The following is a 22929-nucleotide window of genomic DNA, read 5'->3' on the forward strand; positions in this document are numbered from 1 at the left end:
CTGAAAGGGCGAGCATGTTTGGTGGTATGCGGATTCGAACCCGCGACCCTCAGATTGTGAGTCGAGCGCCTTATCCACCTGGCCATGCCAGGCACCGTGCAGTTCTTATGACCGACAAAATAAACTCCACCGTGGGGAATAGAATCCAGTAATTTAGCGTTGTAAATCCGTAAACTTGCAGCTGTCTCACCGGGAGACACAGGTTTTTGTAAGTTACAAATATTCACTTGTGTATAATAGTCAACGACACTAATACACTGTTCTGCTATTATTATTAGTGTTGATGGTAAGCCACTAATGCCGCTCATTATCGTAAGTTACAGAGTCACAAAATATTCAAAATCTTTTCATCTATGTGTGTCATCATTGAACAAACAATAATTGGTGCTATTCTCATTAGAACTTATATTGATGTGCACGTAAGTTTAAATTTGTGGTTCCAGCTAAAGCTATATCGTGGCTATATTGGGCGTTTACGGAATTAGACTGTAATTTACTGTTGTACACGTTATTTTAATGATTAATTATCATGACATCTAAATTGTCGATTAGTTTTACATTATTTTACGTTAAACCACAGAATGTGGACAACCTATTCGTATATTAATTAACTTGAAAGTTAACACAAACAGTACTTGGGTTGAAAAGTTGGATACACCATTATTTTAATTTTATTTTTGTAATGAGAATTTTTTTTTCGTTTTCAAGCTGTGTAATTCATTATACGTTTGTGATTAAATAAATCTAACAATTCATATAGCATGAACCCCGCCTGGAAACGTAATTCCCAAGTACGACCATAATTACTCACACTTATGTTTTAGGTTTCGAAAAACGTGAATCTGTTTGTTTGTTTGTTTGTTTTTAAGTTAAGCACAAAGCTACACAATGGGCTATCTGTGCTCTGCCCACCACGGGTATCGAAACCCGGATTCTAGCGTTGTAAGTCCGCAGACATACCGCTGTGCTACTGGGGGGCAAACGTGAATCTGCAGTTCATAAAACGATTTATTAGAATATATAATTTTATACCTCTGTGTAAAGGGAGAATTCGCCGTCATAAGATAATATCAGTCACCTCACTCTGTTCACTGTTATGCAAATCAAGCATTTTATAATTAGCCATATGATCTAAAGTGTAAATGATTCAGTTTATATTATATACAGCGGTCTTACAATGTCTCAGTCTTCAAAAAAATATTTTTCAAGCATGAGACGAGCCATCGAACGAATATAAAAAACATTAAGTCGTAGAAGACTGTTGTGAATTGGCTACGAGTGTTTCAAACTCTCTGCGGTAGAATATGGAACATTTTTCAAAATAATGGTGCAGATGCTTTGGCACCTGAACAAGGCAGACCATCACCCACAACGTTCTGCTGTCTGTCGATCGTGAGTCGCTGAAATCGTAGGATACCTGACCCAAGATTGAACCAGATATTTGGAGCCAGAACTGGACGCAATGTTTGTGTACAAACAGGTTTGCAAATAGAGTCTGTGTGTATTCCGCACATAGCAGAACAAAAACAGCCTGCTGTAATACTATAAAAAAATAATCCAATAACACGTGGAAGAACATTATATTTACAGGTGAGCTAGAATTAAATTAAAGTATTTAGAACCCGGTCCAACTGTTTTCATTCAGCATCGTAACAGCTTTGGTCACAGTGGAAGTATGGAGTGAACAAGAATAAGCATTGATGAACGTGTGAACCGGTCCAACTGTTTCATTCAGAATCGTAACAGCTATGGTCACAGTAGAAGAATGGAGTGAACAAGAATAAGCACTGATGAATGTGTGAACCTTTAAAACAACAAATTACAGGGACTTCAACATCATAGACGATACTCCTCGCTCCAATCATGGTTAGTTGACAAATTTCTTGAAGGAAAACAGATTAATCATAAAGAGTGGCGAGTAGTTTACCAAACTTCAGATGTAGCGAGCATACATGGAATAGTCTTGGTACTCGTTTCGTATCCTGTTGAGTGACTCGAGAAACTAATGATGTTCGGAAACGTCTCTTTTAGAATGTCCTTGCTATTCGGAAACGTCTCTTTTAGAATGTCCTTGCTATTCGGAAACGTGTCTTTTAGAATGTCCTTGCTGTTCGGAAACGTGTCTTTTAGAATGTCCTTGCTGTTCGGAAACGTCTCTTTTGGAATGTCCTTGCTATTCGGAAACGTCTCTTTTAGAATGTCCTTGCTGTTCGGAAACGTCTCTTTTGGAATGTCCTTGCTGTTCGGAAACGTCTCTTTTAGAATGTCCTTGCTGTTCGGAAACGTCTCTTTTAGAATGTCCTTGCTGTTCGGAAACGTCTCTTTTAGAATGTCCTTGCTGTTCAAGTGACTCCATTCTCAATTGAGATTTAATGAAGTGATAACATATAAAGCCAACTCTACCAAATTCTCTCTTTCATGCGTAGATTGAATAGCCAGTCTTTTGTATTTCAGATCACATGACTGATTGTTTGTTTGAAGTTAAACACAAAGCTACACAATGGGCTATCTGTGCTCTGCCCACCACGAGTATCGAAACCCGGTTTTTAGCGTTAAAAGTCTGCAGACATACCGCTACGCCACTGGGGGAGGGGCACATGACTGATTATCAAATACCTGATTTGCGTAAAGATGAAGTAGGCGATTTGTATTACTTTATAACAGTATTTAAAAGTTATAATTATCCCTAAATTACTTGTGCAGTGTATAATGTAAATACCACGTTTATCTTGCTAGGCCAAATATTGTAAGAGCTATACGCAGTTATTATATGACCGAACTTCCACATGGAGTAGTAGTCCGAGATAATCAGTTCATCTCTCTGATTTAACAACAGTTTTGTTATTTTTCTCTAAGAAATTAATCTTTTAAAAAAGCACGTATTAAAGAAACGGGAAGCAAGCTTGATGTATATTAAAGCTCTTTCGCAACTGTTGTCCTTTCTCTCTGACAGCTGCCACGTGCCTGGCTCTTGCCGTTTCTAAGTGGCCTATCATATAAAATATTATTTGTTTATGAATATAACTTTCTTTGGAACAGTTAGACAGCACAAAAACAGCCGCAGCTTGTAAGTCAGGAAAAAAATGTCTCCATCATTTTAGAATTAGTGGGTCAAGGATATAGTTGTTCAGGGGTATTTTATTACTGTGCCCATGCGTTTATTATTACAAAAATGATTCACATTTTGTTGCTTGTTCGTTTGAGTTGAAAACGATCGCCTGAAAATAAGACTCAAGGTCTGGTGAAACAAACTACTCCCTCTTTTATGAATAGTTTTAGAATTTAGATTTATTCTAGCGCAACAATATGCCTTCCCGCTTGATCAGCAAATTGTTTAGAAAAATGCCTTCATAAAACGTGACTTGACGTATCATTTAATACGTAGCTTTTTAAATTAGTGTTATTGCTTTACACTAAGTCAACTGATCATACGGCAAAATGTTCTACTTTGATTTTTACTCAGCTTCATTTTGTATACGGCTTATTAGCATTGCTAATACACAAATGTTAAGTTATGTTATTTGTATCAATTTTATAGTACAATCTACAAAAATTAGATTTGCGGGAAAAGTGGTTTTAGCTTGGATACCTCTAGCTGGAGACGCCTATAAAAATAATAAAACAAGCTAACTAACATACATAAAGATAGAGAGGGCAGCTAAAGATTTTCGATGAAGTTGATATCATACTGGAGAGTTACAGTACCTGATGAAGTGGATATCATACTGTAGAGTAACAGTACCTGATGAAGTGGATATCATACTGGAGAATAACAGTACCTGATGAAGTGGATATCATACTGGAGAGTAACAGTACCCGATAAAGTGCATATCATACTGAAGAGTAACAGTACCTGATGAAGTGGATATCGTACTGGAGAGTAACAGTATCTGACGATGTGGATATCGTACTGGAGAATAACAGTATCTGACGAAGTGGATATCTTACTGGAGAATAACAGTACCTGATGAATGGATATCATACTGGAGAATAACAGTACCTGATGAAGTGGATATCATACTGGAGAGTAACAGTATCTGATGAAGTGGATATCGTACTGGAGAATAACAGTACCTGATGAAGTGGATATCATACTGGAGAGTAACAGTATCTGATGAAGTGGATATCGTACTGGAGAACATCAGGTACTGTTAAAGTGGATATCATACTGGAGAATAACAGTACCTGATGAAGTGGATATCGTACTGGAGAGTAACAGTATCTGACGAAGTGGATATCGTACTGGAGAGTAACAGTACCCGATAAAGTGGATATCATACTGAAGAGTAACAGTACCTGATGAAGTGGATATCGTACTGGAGAATAACAGTACCTGATGAAGTGGATATCATACTGGAGAATAACAGTACCTAATGAAGTGGATATAGTACTGGAGAGTAACAGTACCTAATGAAGTGGATATAGTACTGGAGAGTAACAGTACCTGATGAAGTGGATATCGTACTGTTTTAGATTATTCATAAAGATGTTCTGTCAAATTATTCGTTGATCCAAACTGGAACATATCACTTTTTTTCTTGCACACTGATAACTTAGTTGATGTATTTACGCTCGTCAGAATTATGTATTTTTCCTCGTTCCGTTGTTTCTTTTCACAGACTAGCATAGTCTGGTTTTCTCACCACCTGACTTAAGCCAGTTAATTTCAATCCTGCACTGTTCGTAAGATTCTATTTATTAAAACTGTTTTAATTTCAATTTCGAAATAGTCAAGATTAGTTCACAGACTTGTGTGAAATACCACATCTTTATAGTTAGCCTTACACATCATTATTTGTTGTTGTTGTTTTTTGACACATCATTATTATTTGTTGTTTTTTTACACATCATTATTTGTTGTTGCTGTTTTTTTCACACATCATTATTATTTGATGTTTTTACACATCATTATTTGTTGTTGTTGTTATTTTTTGCACATCATTATTCGTTGTTTTTTTGTCTTTCACTTTTAATAACTTAATGTTACTAGTGTTCAAATTTTTCTGTCTCCAGTTAAAGAAAGGCCAGTCATTACTTTAGATGAGCCCAGCTGTCTGATGCGAGCAGATGTGTATCACGCGCCTAGGATCAGCACCTGGTCTCGCGTCTCTAGGTCAAGACAGCGTGCATTCGTGCAGATTTAGACCTCTTGTAAACGACTCGTGGCTTGATATTAACACAATCAATGTATACATACATGCAACATTTAGAGATCAGCCTGGACAGTATTGAATTAGCTGAAAGATGAACGAAAATACCAGCATCACCTAAGTAGTGATAATAAAGTTGTCATGTTGTCACTACTATTTGCTGAATTGTGACACAAAACAAAATATCGGAGATCATCTTTGTATAATCTGTAGAAAAGCATACAGAAAGTACAAAACCGAAAGAAGGTAAATTCTTTTCTGCTTACAGAAACGTTTCTGTTTGTGGCTTTATCCTACAAACTTCACTTGTGAATACAGAAATTAAAGTTAGTTCAGAATATTAAAAGTACTTTTTATTTGGTTTAATAACTTATTTTATTTTGTGTTGAATTTTGCACAAAGCTACTCCAGGGCTATCTACGCTAACCGTCTCTAATTTTGAAGTGACAGACTAGAGAAAAGGCAGCTAGTCAACACTACCTACCGCCAACTCTCGGGTTACTCTTTACCAAAAACTAATGAGAATGACCGTCACATAATAACGCCCCCACGGCTTAAAAACAGTAGACATTGCTTTTATTACAGTATCGTGATCGAATATTGCCATATGCAGGCCTGTCAACAGAAATTTGAGGTCCCGGTATATCAGTATTGTCTATATATATATGAATGTTTTTTTGAAACCATTCATAAGTAGAGCTTATTTCCAGTGTTGCTGTACTCGGATATTAAGGAGGAAATGTTCAAGAGTCGCGTGATTCAACGGCGCATGTTTTTGAATCCAAAAAACAATTTTCACTGTTCTGTACCTTTTAAGTAATTTCCAAGCAAATATTACGACCGATCTGATACATTCTGAATACTAATACTATGATTACGTTTAAAAAAATCTAAGTCAACGTTCTCTACCAAAGAATTATCTTCTAAGAAGAATCACCAATCTTAGTTACTCTTATTCAGATATATACGAAGGTTTGTTTTAGACTTGGCTTTTGAGTATTAGGAAGAAAATGGGGGTTCAGGTTTGTACCTAGGGAGGAGGAAGGTTATTTCAATGTTGTGTATTATCGTGGCATCTGTCGCTTAACAACAGCTGCGCTCTCTCTCTAGTGTACAAGATTCGGTTGTTGAGCGAATAAATAGTGGCACGTGTCTACTGTCACGAGCCACACGAGTTTTGGCGCGTATCTTATGAATTGTCGTTCTGTAAAAGAATTGGAAAAAGTACTTACCTTCCCGCCAAAACGTGTTGTTTATCGCGTCTGTTTACAGTTGGATGTCTTGGTAACTTTGTTTACATATACTGATACGAGGACTGTTTTTGAGTAGGTTTTTCTTGATAGCTCACAATCAGCAGGTATTACAATGTACTTCGTACTCCTGGTATCAAACCTCAACAGGTGGTAGATGCCACGGTCGACAAAATTATTTTTTATTTCTAATTACAACCAGCGTATGTTGCTGGAATAAAATATTTTTCTCTCAACAACATTCTATATTTCGTACAATGCAATTCTGTTGTATATCAGTAGGCCTGCGACAATCTAGAACGTGTTTATAAGAAGAAGAAAAATCGTTTTCCGTATTAGGAAAACGGGTGACACACTTATAGAGTATACAGACGACCTGGCATGGCGAGATGAAATTTCTAGGACTTTATCCCAGCAACTTCAAGTTTGATATTATACCACTCGTATTAAAAGTTTGACAGCACACTCCTATCGCCATCTAGTTTCATTCAGATCATTATGCAATTGTAAATCAAACCACCTAAATGATAGCAGATCACAAATATGATCCCCTGTTATTTTATTATTATAGGGAACAATATGATAGACACAGTGTAAATTAGTCTTGGACAGTCTGATACAGCAGCGTTTCTCAAAATGTAGGGGGCGCGCCCCAGGGGGGCTCAAATGATTTGTTGGTGGTTGCGAGCGATTAGGGTAGAGTCAATAGTGAAATAATTCAAAACTGGGCGTTTTAATGTATTTTTCATTAATGAAAATAATAATTAGTTACTATAATACATATAGCATGTATCCGTGTCTTACATGTCGTTACTTAACTCACTCTTTAACTCATTTAAAAAAAGAGGGGTCGCGCAATAAACCATGTTTACTAAAGGGGGCGTGGTTGACGAAAGTTTGGGAAACGCAGCCACACAGCATTGCCAAGATGCTGGTGATGAAGAATTTCTTGCGAGTTAACGAGAATCCATAATGTGTGGAAAGTGGAAATTACAGGTGTGATTGTAAATTGTTTGTCCTAATTCTTTTGGGTGACCAAGGTCAAATTAAGAACGGTCATTTCATGCCAATTAATAGTTTACTGTTAGGTTTTGGCGACTGTTACGTTCACTGATCTCCTATATTTCAAAATATATTACAGCTATTATGATATCTTATTCATTCATTTACTTAATCGAAAATATTGAAATGATACATTCTCGTGTTGCTCACGTGGGGTAAGTAACATAATGCGTGCTGTCGTCAGACGAAAAACTCGCTTATCAAAACAGATGAACTTCTGTGTAGTATCGTTGTCAATAGCTGGCAAAGGAACAGCAACGAATAACCTTAACCTAACAACTGTAATGAAGCTTTAAAAAAGCCATATGAACGCTCTGCTATCGCCTGCTAGCTAAAGGGGGGGGGGCGGAATCCCCTCTCATTTTGGCTTCTAAAGGGAAAAGGAAGGCTCGTAAATTATGCGTATCGGTATTTCGTCTGCTAAATCAGACAGACATTTTGGTATGTGTTAGGCTTAGAATTCTTATGTTTAGGAAAATATAGTTAAGTTACTGTTGTAGTAATTATTTTGTTGTTGTTGTATATTCCGTGAAAAGGATAAAGCTAAAGATTTACTCTTCGGGATCTGTTTAAACTCATCCAACAGATTTGTTTGTTACATAAGACAAAATTAGTATGGTTGTTTTGAAACAAATTTAAAATTGTGCGTCCAGTGCGTGACCTTTGTATAATATAGGTTCATCCAATAGTTTGAAAATAAAATGTTTGTACAAATCTTGTTTTCTTACTATTTCTATTAACTTCCGAAAAACTGAGACCAACATACTAGTATTGCGTGTGTCCATTCTACAAATGAATAAATTGATTTATTAATACTCCTCTTTCCAAGAGTAATGGGTTAACTTGGTAAAGGCGTTTCTCCATATTTACAAACAGCATGTGGCGTAACTTACAGTAATGAAATTAATAGTTTGTTTATTTGCACTTAAGCACAAAACTACACAATGCGAGTAGGTTAACTTTAAAAAATACATAAATTATTGTAAGTTTTTTGTTGCAGAATTCCATCCAATACTGGGGCCTAGCATGGCTCGGTGGTTGGGGGTGGTCAAATCACAATCTGCGGCTTCGAATCTCGTTATAGAACATACTCACACTTTCAGACGAATGAGCAATTTCTACCTAGTAACTTTCTACGTTAGACATAAAAAAATGATCATGACCACACTTGATGATCATGACCACACTTAATGATCATGACCACATTTGATGATCATGACCACACTTGATTGCAGGTGGAGTTTCTTCTCACATGCTTCTTAATTAGTTGCCAGTAAGGGTTCCTAACGTTAGTCTGCCACTAGATATTATCCAGAAACCTTTTGTTTGATGTCAGAAAACACTTAATTACTTTTCTTTTACCTAAAAAACACCTCATTGCTTCAGCAGCTTCGATGTTTTACACCACTACAACAATTTTCTTGTACTACATATAAATAGCAATTACAGTATATCTCCGCTTACTCAGGATAATTGTGAGAGGGTGAACGTGAACTTACACGAGAATCTCGGGTACAGTCCAGTAAGTCGTTGATTGGAGTCCATTAAGAAATATAATAGGTGTCGGGGTTCCAAGATGCGAAGAGGAAATTACAAATAAAACATTCGTAAAAACATCTATATTATTCACAATAAGAAGATGAAGTTCTGAGATAAATTTAACTTTCCTTTATTTCAGAACGTCCTCATCCGATCTTACTTTAAAATGAAATTTTCAGAAACCACATATTTCATATGAACTTCATTCCTACGTGGATAGTATAAATACAAAGTGTTACAGTCCGTTAATGGCAAGAAGTGTCACACATAACTATAGAGCAGCATGGACACATCGCACAGAACATTACTTACCTATACATTACTCAGAACCAAATACAACACATCAAAATAAACCCTTTGCATAGTATAGTGTTGAAATCATTTTACAGCTGCCATTAAAGCATTTTTTACAGAATACATGAATCAAATCAAAATATTCAAAACCACACGTAAAATTGAAGCCATGTGATGATAGCGACTGAAAAAGTATGAATTAAAATTGTAATATAAACTTTACAATATAGGGTAAGATAGTGTTTACTACATTGTGTAGTTCACAGTGAGTTACAGCATTTAAAAACACCAAATTTTACCAAATTAAAAAAGTAAAAAGGAATCAATTACAAAAACATATTATCCTCAGTATCAATACCTTTTACATATCTGTGCACACAAAAAATCTCAGTAGTATGAGAAACATAATACTGTCATAACTATGAAAATATTGATGCTTAACAACCACTGCTTTAAATCATTAGAGGTTTGATGAAGAAAAAAGTAATTAAATCGGGTCTATTTTTATTTCAATTTTTAGTGAAAAATATTTTAAGAAACTTTCAAAAATATTTTTTATTGCAAAAAAACTTAAATCTTGAGTGATATAAACTTCTCACAAAACTTCCAAGGTTGGAGTTTTAAGAGGTTAATGAAGAAATGTTTCTTTCACAAAGCTTAAACAGAGTTTTTATTTATTCCGAAATTAAAATAAAGGTAAAAATGGACTAGATTTTGAAATAAACAATAAACAACTTCCGGATTTTAGAATCTTGAATGCAAATTTCTATTTTCGAAAAAAGTCCTCTCAACATACAGCAAGTTACAACAAAAACGTCCCTAATCTATCCTAATACCCAACTGTAAACCAGCCTATGCATAATACCATACTTAAGTAAAAATAAATCATTAATGAATTAAACAGAATGGCTGTAAAATAATCTATAGAGAAGCTCCAATAGCAATAAAATGACCTGAACGTTACAAAAAAAACAAAAGTAGCCTCAGTGAAGGACATTGTTAGATAATGATAATTAACTGTTTTAAGTAAAACTACCATTACAGAACTACTAGTTACACGGTAAAGATAAATAAATTGTCAACACTGTAGCTATAAAATTTACATTAAAACACACTGAACCTTAAAGAAAAATCTAACTAATGGACAGAAATTATTCATACACAATACAACTACACTCACAGGGCAACTGATGCCTGAAAAAGAATTGCATCGAAACAATAATTCCGAAACAGTAGACAGAATACTAAAAATGACACTTTAAATCTTGAACTATATACATAGATGCCTAGAGGACGTATCCGTATTTTTTATGCATTACATTTTTATGTAATATTTGATAGATAAAATATTGAGACATAGAGAAAGAAGATTCCAGTTTAAAAAATAATTCTCACTAGGCGGCATTTTAGTGCAAATTCCGTACTGGTGACTGTATAAAAATGGCATCAAAACATGAAATAATTTATCCTGTTGTTAGAAATTACTCCTGGAATTGTTTTTTATAAAGCATTACTACAACTGTGGTAATAAATGGTGCAATATTAAGGTAATATTGACGTGAAAGAGGCAAACACAGAGGATCGTGCAGCAATGAAGCTGATGTGAAGTTTGTGAACAAATTTGAACAAAGATATTCGGTTGTTGATGCAACTTGGAACATGTTATCTACCTAGCAATGCAAAGATAGGGAGTTTGGAATTAAACACTCTTCATGAAACATAGCGCTTCACACGTTACCTGGTCTGTCTAGACATTGCTGGAATATGATTTCATGGATCGAATAATTAGTAGATATTTTTCACACAGACAGTATCAACCAGCAGTGTATCATGTTAACTCTTAAATGAAAGTGATATCTGACATGAATGATGGTCACATTGAAAACTGTTAACATGTTAGTTGTGTGAATTTCGCAGCCAACTGCTCCTGGTGATAACTGTTTTTGGATTCGTCTTTCCCATTCGTTCGTCTACCAAATATTATAACTCTCTATCGGTTTGTTATTGAATTATTAGAAAAGGTTCTATAACTTTATAACCCTACACGTGCATATCTACGATTTCATTTCACAAATATGAGATGAAATATGTATTGAATTCTGGCTTTTGCCAGGAAACTCTATGGTAGTGGTAACCTTGCATTTGGTGTAGGTGATGACTTGGATTAACTGGACTGCCTATAGATTTTTCTTGATTTAGATCAACTATTGCTCTACTTGCCACAGCTTCTCAGACTGTGTTTCTTGTAATGGCAAAGTGACAAAGTCCTGGACAATCCAGTGACTTGTGTCTGGTATTGTTTGCACCAAAGTGTAACTTGAAGCTTCGATATTATTTGCGACAGTAATAATGACGGTGCTGATGACATGCCATTTTAACTTGAGCTCTTGCAGAGTGTTGATAATGCTCTGCTTCAAGGTAGTGGTAATGATAATCTTTAGTGTGATTCACATAACAGCTTTACAGTGGTCTTTCTTGCCGACCAAGTGGGTGATTGGCTTGGTTTGGTCTTCTGATACCATCCTTGGACCGACTAAAGTGGTACTCTGACTCAAGTTTTTTATTTCTGGTAAATTGTGCACCCCCATCCCCACCCACGTGAACACTGGGAGTCGATATGGTTCTGTTTTGCTGATTTTGTGAAGAACGAATTCTTTTAAGTGCTGGGTTATTGTGAAGCCAATGCTTTGGATGTTTGTTTACACATTATGGTTTCATCTTATCAACATGTTCAACTCACCTTCATACATCATGCAACTACTGAAGCTTGTAGTTTAGTGGACCAGTTGTAGTTGTAGTTCAGTTAATGAGACATAGTCCAGTCTATTCGGATCTGTGAGACTGGTGTGCTTGTTACCAGTGTGTACCATAAACATGCCCAATATATTCACTCGAAGATTTTCTCCAATATTTTATTGCAACCTCCTTTCCTATTTGTAATCATACATACTTATGGACAGCCATCCAAATTAGTGGCTCGTGACAACTCTTCATGTTCCTGTAAACATTCAGTACTATCTGCATTAAGTGGATGATTTCTCTTTGAAATATCAACAAATCCAAAGAAATTCCATTAGGCTCTTGCTTAAATAATCCCTTTTGTCAGATATATCTGGCTGAGATAAAATCAGTTACAGTGCTATGATAATTCACATCTATGACCAAGTAAACAGGATATATTTCCAGGTTCACTTGGACAGCCCACAGCTGAAACGTCAACATAATCAACCATCTTATTACTTCCCTGAACGTCATAAGAAAGCCTATAATTACTTATTGGCCTATTCATTCTGAAGAATATACAACCTTGTACTGATGCGACAATGTTTTACTAATTCATCTTATATTTAGGCTTGTTATAGAGCTGTAACAGGCAGTAAGGTGTATCTATTAGCTGCATCTCTGATGCCTTAGCACAATAATAATGAGAGACTAAACAATGGAGACCCTAAACCAAGAAGAGCAGATGGGTCAGTTGACATTGTAAGCAACTTCAAAAGACTAGGGTTGTAGATTAGAGACAAGTTGAGATACAATTATATACACTGATCTTTGGTCACAGCACGAAAATAGAATAATTTACTAACACTGTGGTATTCTTGATAGCAAAATAATTAGACAACAAACAGTTATGACCCTCAGTTAATAGAGAAGGGATTCAATAAATAAGCATAAGAAGCATATGTGACGAAATAGAGGCAAACACATGGCATATAACACTTACACAAAAATATTTATTGACACTGCAAATGCAAATTAAATTAAAACACAACACAGGCTAAAAGTAAATTCTGTAGTTTAAAATGAAGTAGAATTAAAGCCACAGATGGAAGCCTACTGCGTTATTAAATAACTAAGATAATATTTAGTGACCCTCATTCTGCAGCACTTTGCGCTTACCGTGCGAAATAATGCATAAAACTTCAAGGAAGTATTTCCCATAATTTCCCATGATACATCAAATGAACAATACTTCCTTTCTTCCGCCCCCCCCCCCAGTGGCACAGCAGTATGTCTACGGACTTACAACGCTAGAAACCGGGTTTCGATACCCGTGGTGGGCAGAGAACAGATAGCCCATGGTGTAGCTTTGTCCTTAATTACAAACAAAGAAAGAAATCCATTCTTCCTTTTACGTTAATGTAACTGAAACTGAACCTAAGTAAAATGATATGAAGACAACTCAAAATTGCTAACCAAATGGCATTGAACAAAAAAAATCCCACAAAACTGGAACTTTAATGGCTGAAAAACCAAAACAATACTATCTAAAACTTACAAAAAATCAATCAGAGAAAAACCTAAAGACTTATCACAATCAGTTCTAAGAATCTGGCAATCACACTATGTCCCTGCCCAGCTAGAACAATAGATGAGGAGTGGACATCAAGCAGATAACTCAAGTGGAGAACAATGGATGATGAGTGGACATCAAGGAGATGACTCAAGTGGTAGAACAATAGTTTAGGGGTTGACGTCAAGCAGATTACTCAAGTGGTAGAACAATAGAGGAAAATGTACATCAAGGAGATGACTCAAGTGGTAGAACAATGGATGATGAGTGGACATCAAGGAGATGACTCAAGTGGTAGAACAATAGTTGAGGAATTGAAATCAAGGAGATGACTCAAGTGGTAGAACAATAGCTGAGGAATTGAAATCAAGGAGATGACTCAAGTGGCATGAAGATAACCGCAGTGAAACCTATAGTCTTAGGAAAGCTGTATACGTGTTTATAACGGGTATGTTTCTACGAAACAAACGAGAACTGAAAAATTTATAATTTCGTAGACATGTTTATATTATTAATTATAAGATAGAGAAGACGCAAACACATCACATCTTTTAGGGATGTCTTTCATCACTGTAATGTACGAAAGTGACTTAATGATCCGATTATTTAAGTTTGCTTAACAGGATTAGATAGATACATTTTATTTTAAAATATATTATTGGTGTTTGAAGAAACATTGGGTGAAGTGTTGTCAAAAACGAGGCAGACTTTGTTGTTTTATAATATAGATAACACGAGACAACTAAACATAAAAACTAGTGGCTTAAAAATATATAGAACGATGAATTTCAAAATGAAATGAAGGATACTGTGGACATTTGAATATTTTATTGCTTTATTCTGCATACAAATACTCGTATTCTGTGCCGAATTCTAACGCGGTTTATGCAGTCTCTGATATTCTAGTCAATTTTTTCATAACAAATTGCAGTCAACAAACAAACATGTATAACAGTAAATACCATACTTGTTACATTTGTATTACAATTAAAAATACAAAATTTGAATAATAATAATATACTGGTTCATAGGGTGAATAGAATGAACAAATAACCACCAAAGCTCTACTACAAATGTATGATATTTTTGCAATTATTTTAACAACAATATTAATGTTACTTAAATGTACCGTTTCCAGAGTCAGATTTCACCAAAATCAGAGCGTTTTGTTTGAAAGTAACACTCACCTATCCTTAAAAAAAGATAAGACTAATAGAATGAAGCATTTTATAAAGATTATTTTTATGTAAAGAAATAAAGCAAAACTATATAAAAGTGCTACAGCTAAAAAAAAAACTAAAAGACTTATACTCACATGCATAAAATGTTTTGGACCAGAACTGTTTCTACTGGAAACAAACCTGAGTTATATATCAGGGATGTAATTAACTTATACCCCCATGCATAAAATGTTTTGGACCAGAACTGTTTCTACTGGAAACAAACCTGAGTTACGTGAGTTATATATCAGGAATGTAATTGATTTATACTCACATGCATAAAATGTTTTGGACCAGAACTGTTTCTACTGGAAACAAACCTAAGTTACGTGAGTTATATATCAGGGATATGATTAACTTATACTCACATGCATAAAATTTTTTGGACCAGAACTGTTTCTACTGGAAACAAACCTGAGTTACGTGAGTTATATATCAGGGATAGAATTAACTCTAATATTTAGTTACTTGACTCATTTTCGAGAATGATGTAAAAATTATCTTCATAAAGAAAAAAAAAAAAAAAGGAAGAAAAACAAGATGAAAACTTTGTTTTAGTACCGTTCTCGGGGTTCCCCTGTTGTGGAGATACATGTATTCGTTCCTGTGGAAAAAATATAAACAGTGTATATCTATTTGTGTTCTTCGGCAGACGCTCGAGCCTATTGTTGCCAACCTAGCAATTTTGTTGCTAGATCTAGCGACTTTTGGGTTTCCCTAGCAACAAAGGTTTGTCAAAAAGACTGCCGACAAACGTAGCGCCTTTTGATGCCGACAACAGTGATATTCAGAGAAATAATTCGCCAATTTGTATAGTCACTCACAAGCGGTTCAATAGTGCTAATACATTACGTAACGTAATGTAATTCTATAAATAAATAAATTTGTGTCTTAAAAGATCGACTTTTTGTTTAATTAGCACTTTATATTTATTACTAAGAAAGTTTTACAGATTCATGATAGTTATTTACAATATTCTTTTCAAGTGTGTAACTGAAGGCATATTATGAATAAGTTACTCTCGAATACACATTTTATACTTGGCTAAATTGGTCATTTACTAACGGGATGCGGGTTGGCTCTGTTGTAAAGCTCTGGATTTCGTAGATTGCAGAATACTCTCCACACTTCAGCCGTGGGTGTTTTATAAGATTGTCAATTAATCCATAATGGACAAACGTGGATGGTGGGTGGTAGGATGTGGCCGACTGGCTGGATAGTCACTAGTTCAGAATGAGGGATGGCTTCAAAGAGCATAAGTAGCTTTGTCATAAGTTCAAACTGGAGAGCTCAACCTATAAAGAACTTGAAATATTAATATTTCTAATGCTGTTAATGGTAATGTTTATATAACTCTTATAAAGTAGGCGTAAAAATAAAAATTTAAGCTTACACTGCCACTTATTCATCATAGTTTGTTTGTTTGTTAAGCTATGTATGCAATGGGCTATCAGTGCTGTGCCAATCGCGAGTATTAAACCTTCTTTTTAGCGTTATAACCCCCAGACTTACTGCTGAGCCTCCCCCCCCCATTATAATGAAAACATTTATTTACATATTTTATCCGACATGTGAAAAACCTGTTTTGTGTGTGTGTTTGATGAATGTGTCATGATTCTGCGTAGGACAAACCACTTAACTGGAATATCATTGCAGCTGGAGGTAGTTGCTTATAAAATATTTAAAAATACTTATTTTCATGGGTCGTTAGAATTTGTTTATTACACATCATACTTATATTGTCGCCGGTGGGACAGCAGTTAGTTTACGGACGCTAAAATCCAGGGTTCGATTCCCCGCGGTGGACACAGCACATAGTCTGTTGTGGTTTTGCTCTATTACAAACAGATAAACAAATATTAAATATACTTTTTATAAATAGTTAATGAACAGTGTATATTTATACATACAGGCTGTGTACAATTCGAAGGTAAAGATTAAAATTTATAATTTATCTATATTAGGCCTAAAATCTATAAATCTTGCTCTTTTTTTTTAGAGACAGTACGAAAAACTTGGAAATGAAGATAAGTTTTGAAAAATCCGGAAAATGCTAAATTACGTTACAAAAGCCCAGTTTCTATGTCTACATGCCTAACCTAAGACCATAGCTTCCGGATTTAGATTATTCTTCTGGAGTTAAGATCTAAATAATTTCAGGTTTTTGACAAAACATTTCCACGGTGAGTTTTGACTGTAACGTATTCTACATGTGATATAGACAATTAAACAACGATTTTTTTCCAAAAATAAGATCTATGAAAGGTAAACCAAAGGTCACGATGGCTACCCAGAGTGACCTGTTAGAGCCAAGGTAAAATTTATGGATTTAGAAACAATGAATAGTGGATGTGAAGTAGCATATACTTGGATGACGAGGAATCAAACTTTAGAAAATAAAGTTTGGAGACGGTTTGATTGTGTAATAAAAGAAATTTATTATAAATAACAAATGTACAACGTTTCGACAGTTTTTGGTACTGGTGATGACAAAAGATTTTCGAAACGTTGTACATTTTTAAGCTGTAATGAAGTAACGTATAGTTGATGTACGCAGGTAGCTGTGACGAGCATGCGTCGTTTCCGGTGTTAGACTCCCTTTAATTGGCCTCTCTGAATGGACGAAAGTGCGACACGTGCCACCTGTCCCGACAATTAGAAAACTCTTAGCAAGGTCAGGATGAGAAATTGGTCATGAAAATACGTTACACTACGACGTTAAGGGCCAGAGGTCAGACAGGTTATATAAGTGTTAGATTAGAGCACTATGTCATGTGGTAGTGTGGCACACTTGAGGGTAACGCTGCCATACATATTAGTAGTGATACTTTTTAGCTACATTAACTGTAGCTGTACCAATCACAGTTCAAGATACTGGATAACTTAAATGTTTAGGAAGGTAGATTTTTTCTTCCTCGAGTGTGATTAAGGAAGGTCAAACATCCGAAAGCTTCTGGCTTGTCGGGTTTATTTCACCAGTGAAGAAGAAGGTCAAACTTCCGAAAGTTTTTGGTTTATCTGGTTTATTTCACCAGTGAAGAAAACATGTCAAACTTCAGAAAGCTTTTGGTTCATCTTACCAGCGAAAAAGGGAGGTTTATCGGGTTTATTTTATCAGGGAAGAAGAAGGTCAAACTCCCGAAAGCTGTATCCACCGAGGGAAATCGAGCCCCTGAATTTAGCGTTGTAAATCCGTAGACTTACCTCTGCCACTAGATGGTAAAATTACACACATAAAAATTTGCATAGACTAGTTATTTCATTATGAATTTAGAATAATATCTAAAACTGAGTGCTTGAGATTTATAACGTTGTGAGCATGTTTTGTACACAGACAGCTGATAGTATTTGAGAAACATTGAATGGAGTTTCGTTTCCAACGAGCCTGTTTTACGTAATCGTTGTAATTTTTAAATGGAGACAGGCTGTTATTTTTTATTGAAACGATGCTTCTCTTCACAAAATGGATCAATCCTTTCTCAAGTGGCGTAGCAATGTAACTGCGTCTTTAAATGCTTTGGATTTTAAAAAAAAAAGCAACAAGTTTGTTCTACCCAAGTTCTTCACAAATTATCGTAGTTGTTTTAAGAGTATGCCAACCTAATACTTCAACATATGTCTTCGCCTTTGTCCTCTCGCGTCCCACGTGCCAACAAGTCTACTGGTTAGAGCAAACATCTGACCCTGGTGACGCTTACTACTGGCAACAGCTAAGCAGATGTATAGCGACTAAACCGACATCCCGAGTACAAGTGAACAAGAAGCCCTAGAAAAGATGGTCTCTAAGAGACAGGAAGGGAAGAATATAGCCAGTGTTTGTCCCTGCAAGAAAATGAATAAACAAGATGGCTAACAGATTTTCCTATTTCACCAACAGATGTCGCGCCCGATGCAGAGGTGCGTGTCACATATCGATGGTGTATACCAATGTATAAGTATGGTAGAAAAGAACCTTTCTTTACAACACAGAAGATTCAACAAACTCTTGCATCTAAACTTCCTTTGTTAGCTGTGTCGGAGCCACGCGCCACTTGTTACAATCAATTAGTGCGCTTCTCTGATTGGTGGAGACGGCCGGCTGCACGCGACCGACCACGCGTTCCTCATTGTGTTGGAACCTCGAGACGAGGTGTAGATTCCTGCGAATGTCCGACGACAAGCTTCACCTAAGGTTCCTCAGATTTCTTAATGCGTAAGGCCATGGGGACTTTTTCATTAATCCCTCGTGCCATGTGCGCGTGCAGCTGCGTGCATATGCATACTAATAGTATAAGATGCTGACATTTGGTGCTCAGCAGGAAGTCCAGCGTCGTTTTCCGAACCACGAAAATACCGATACAGAGCACTGTTTGCAACATAGTTGACGTTCACTGTTACAGGAAATAGCACTCCATTGCGTTCGAAATAACAGAATCGATTTGTGGGGCAAAAAAGGTTTATCAACTTCCAGCCAAATACTGGTTTTTCACCAAGACAAACAAAAACTGTGTGGCGAGTTTTATAATAAAGTGCACAAAGTATTGCTATTTTCAATAGGGATTCTAATAAGGAAAATGTTTATATATGAAATATATATATTGTGATTCCCCCTTACTATAGTTTGCCTCTTTCCCAAAACACTACAGCGTATACAATAGATCTTATAGCTTGTACTTTGTAATAATGAGAGAATTTTGAGGGGTTGCGGGTTCAAATCCCACCACCGAACATGCTCGCCTTTTGAGTCATGGGGACATTGTAATGTGATAGTCAATCCTACTATTCGTTGGTAAAGAGTTGGCGGTGGATGATGGTGATTAGCTGACTTCCCTCTAGTCTATCACTTCAAAATTAGGAACGACTAACGCAGATAGTTCTCGAGTAGCTTTGTGCGAAATTTAACAAATTTGAGGATTTGTTGTCTTTCATTAATTGTTAAACCTATGGCTTTTTCGGCATCTAAATATATTTGAATAATAAGAACATCTATAAAAAAATCGTAAAACATATTTCAACATACAAAGGTTATAATAGGAGTTGTTTGTTTGTAGTTAAGCACAAAGCTACACAATGGGCTATCTGTGTGCTCTGTCCACCATGGGTATCGAAAGCCGGTTTTAGCGTTGTAAGTCCGCAGACATACCGCTGTGCCACTGGGGGTAATAGGAGTTGTACCTGCAGTAAAATGTAAGTTATCCAAATAAATAAGTTGGTCTGATTAACGGTACACACGATAAGGAACTGAGATTTCCCATCACAAAATCATCCTTTCTGACTGCGTAATTTGCCGGATGCTGGTTTTAACTATTTGGTGATCAGCAAGATGGAAAGTATGTATGAATGGAAGAAAAATACAATGTAATGAAGATAAATTTAAAGTCACATGCTATTTTTTTTTTATTTTTAGGGTTCTGAGTTTTTTGAACAGTTTTTTTTCTCATAGTCTGATCTCTGCGGGAAAGTTTATTGTATAACGCTATTCTATCCGTGTTTTCAATCTTTCTAAGTACAGTGCTGCAGGCTACCACGAGGAAGATAATACAGCAAGAATCCGATTTTAGTAATGATAAACACAAGTAAATGTTAAAACAAATTTTTTAGTTTCTAAACGGCTTTGGAAGTCACTGTTTAACAGTTTTCTGACTGTAACTGTAATGAACGTATTCTGTAAAACTTGTGCAAAATCGAATAACAAATATTAATCCAAGACCTCGCGGGCCTAAATAAAATAAACTCAAAAGTCTAGCATCTCCATAAAACATTGTGATATTTCTTAAATGTTTTATTAAATTTCATGTATAAAAGAAATTTTTATTTGGATAAATGTGCTCGAAGTATTACATTTGATTTAGGTACAGACTTAGACATAGTACTCTGTACGGACGTAGTACAGATATAGTAATTTAGGGAATATTCTCGTCTATTAACCGATTTTAGTTTTATAGTTATAATCTTGTTTCAACAAGGTTTAAAGGAAAAAAAAACTGTTAACTTATGTTTACTTGTACAACAACAAAAGAAACCGTGTCAGGCGGCAGATGAGCGGTTCATAATTAATTTGCTTTGAGTCTCGTGACGAATGCTTCGACAGGTGTGCCTTCGCGCGCACGCGAGCAGCTGGTTTAGGACTGAATGCCTCTTGGTAACCATGTGGCTTAGAGCAAACGAGGTTGGATTGTAATCTCAATTTAAAGTGTTTATCTTCCGCAAATGTAGAGATTTAGCATGTAAATATTTCTTGGAAATATAATCTATGATACTTAAGGTTATCAAGTAAATTGAATGATATTTTACAAACGCAATGTTAGCTTAACTTGTAAAGTTTCTTAATATATAAGCAATCCTTAAGAAAATTGCGATTTCATGTAAGTTTTGAGATGAAAGATGCTTCTCTGAATGTTTTATAGGGATTATTGTAAATTATAGCTTTATTTTCACGATTGTGCTGGGAGATGAAAATTAAATCTAAAGTTCTGTAGTAATTTATTTTAAATTATTCGATGCATAAGTTATACAATGATTCTAAAAAGTATTGAAGTTAGTTGTGCTTAACCCAAATAATATTCAAGTCCCTTCCCCTAGTGGGATAGCAGTAAGTTTTCGGATTTACAACGCTAAAATTAGGAGTTCGATTCTTCTCGGTAGACACAGCAGATAATCCGATGGGGTTTGCTATAAGAAAACACACACACACACACTCAAGTCCCGAGTTTCCTCTGTAGCCGTTTCTTCCAGTGTCATCTAGTGGTCTATTTCCCGATCTTGACAGACTTCCCCTCCAAAACAACTTTAAGGTATAAAAATCCGTTGAATCTGAATTGTGAGATTTGACAGATGAACGGTCAAATGGAAATGCTGTGATTTCACCATCTTAGACCACAGTTATCATGAAAACAACTGTTGATTTTGAAGTGTGGCTCGCAACTGTGTACTTTTGCCTTTAGAGCCTTTGTCAGCTTAAAAACCATTGTTTCTTATATTGTTAACAGTATTAGCAGACATGCTTTTTCGAGTGCGAGCATTTTCTGTTTCTATGGAGAATAGCGAAGACTCTCGCTATTCTAAATGTTCTATGCTGTTGCTCTACACAATTTAAGAATATCGCTATACGAATATCCTTTCTCAGAAAACCTGGGATATTCCTTCAGTCGGAAATGTATTCGTGGCGGCATTGCCCGGTTGAATAGTCAGGAGTTTGCCGTAAACCAGCTATATAAGTACTACACTTGTCGCCCGTGGCCACACGGCTGGCAGATGCGGTGACACGCCACTGCAATAGCATGTGAAAATCATAATTATAAAGTGTAATTAACTCTGTATAACTTTATCTGACTATTATTGCATTGTTTTAGTACGATAGTTTTATTTAAGAAACTGATTTCAGAAATTTATACGAGTGGAATATTGATTTCTTCTGTAAAGTCTGAAATTAGAAATATTTTAATTTATACAAGATTTGATCACAAATGATGAAAATTACTATACTCACTCATGGCTCTATCGCGTACTATCACGTTCACTGACAACTGGAAGTAATGTCCTTGGAATTCAATTGTAAGAATATTTCGAAATTGAATTATGAAATCTTCATAATATATATCGTGAATTATTTTACCAGCAGGACTGAAGTTTTTTACTACTTCCGGTACGTATTTGAAATTGAAGTTTAATGCCCAAAAAAACTTATGAAACTTCGTCGGGTGGCTGAGAAACCTTTATGCGTTCTTAGTTTAATGAAGTTTCAAACATAATTTTTATGGTACGAAATATAATATGTTTTATATGAAATAATTATAAAAATCTCATTATGTTATTACTTTCTCAAGTTATTCAGTCTCTGGCCTTGTTGTAAGGATTGTTATTACTCTCTTATTGAATATCCTTATTTTCAACAGTTGATTTATTTAATCTTTCTTCTTCTGCCATCTGTTGAGCAGCTTTATAACTAATAGTGGGTTAGTTTGTGCTAAATTAAAAACTGTGGCAGTGCAATTCAATCATACAAAATTTATGTTTCTTTATTAAACATTTCAAAGATGTTTAACTCATGGATATTCTAAAAACGTGTTTATATCGGTTCCTCTTGGTAAGAGTAATTTACGGTTAATCTCATAGATGAAGATTATATGGAAGCTTACATA

The 22929-nt window shown here is 35.5% G+C and overlaps 1 protein-coding gene across 1 annotated transcript in view; it reads left to right on the plus strand.

The window, feature by feature from the left end:
• LOC106460313 (neurogenic locus protein delta-like) overlaps window positions 1-22929 on the plus strand; it is a 44250-nt gene that overhangs the window by 10281 nt on the left and 11040 nt on the right. The window lies entirely within an intron of this gene.

The sequence above is a fragment of the Limulus polyphemus genome, unplaced genomic scaffold, assembly GCF_000517525.1.
Source record: "Limulus polyphemus unplaced genomic scaffold, Limulus_polyphemus-2.1.2 Scaffold747, whole genome shotgun sequence".
Taxonomy (NCBI): domain Eukaryota; kingdom Metazoa; phylum Arthropoda; class Merostomata; order Xiphosura; family Limulidae; genus Limulus; species Limulus polyphemus.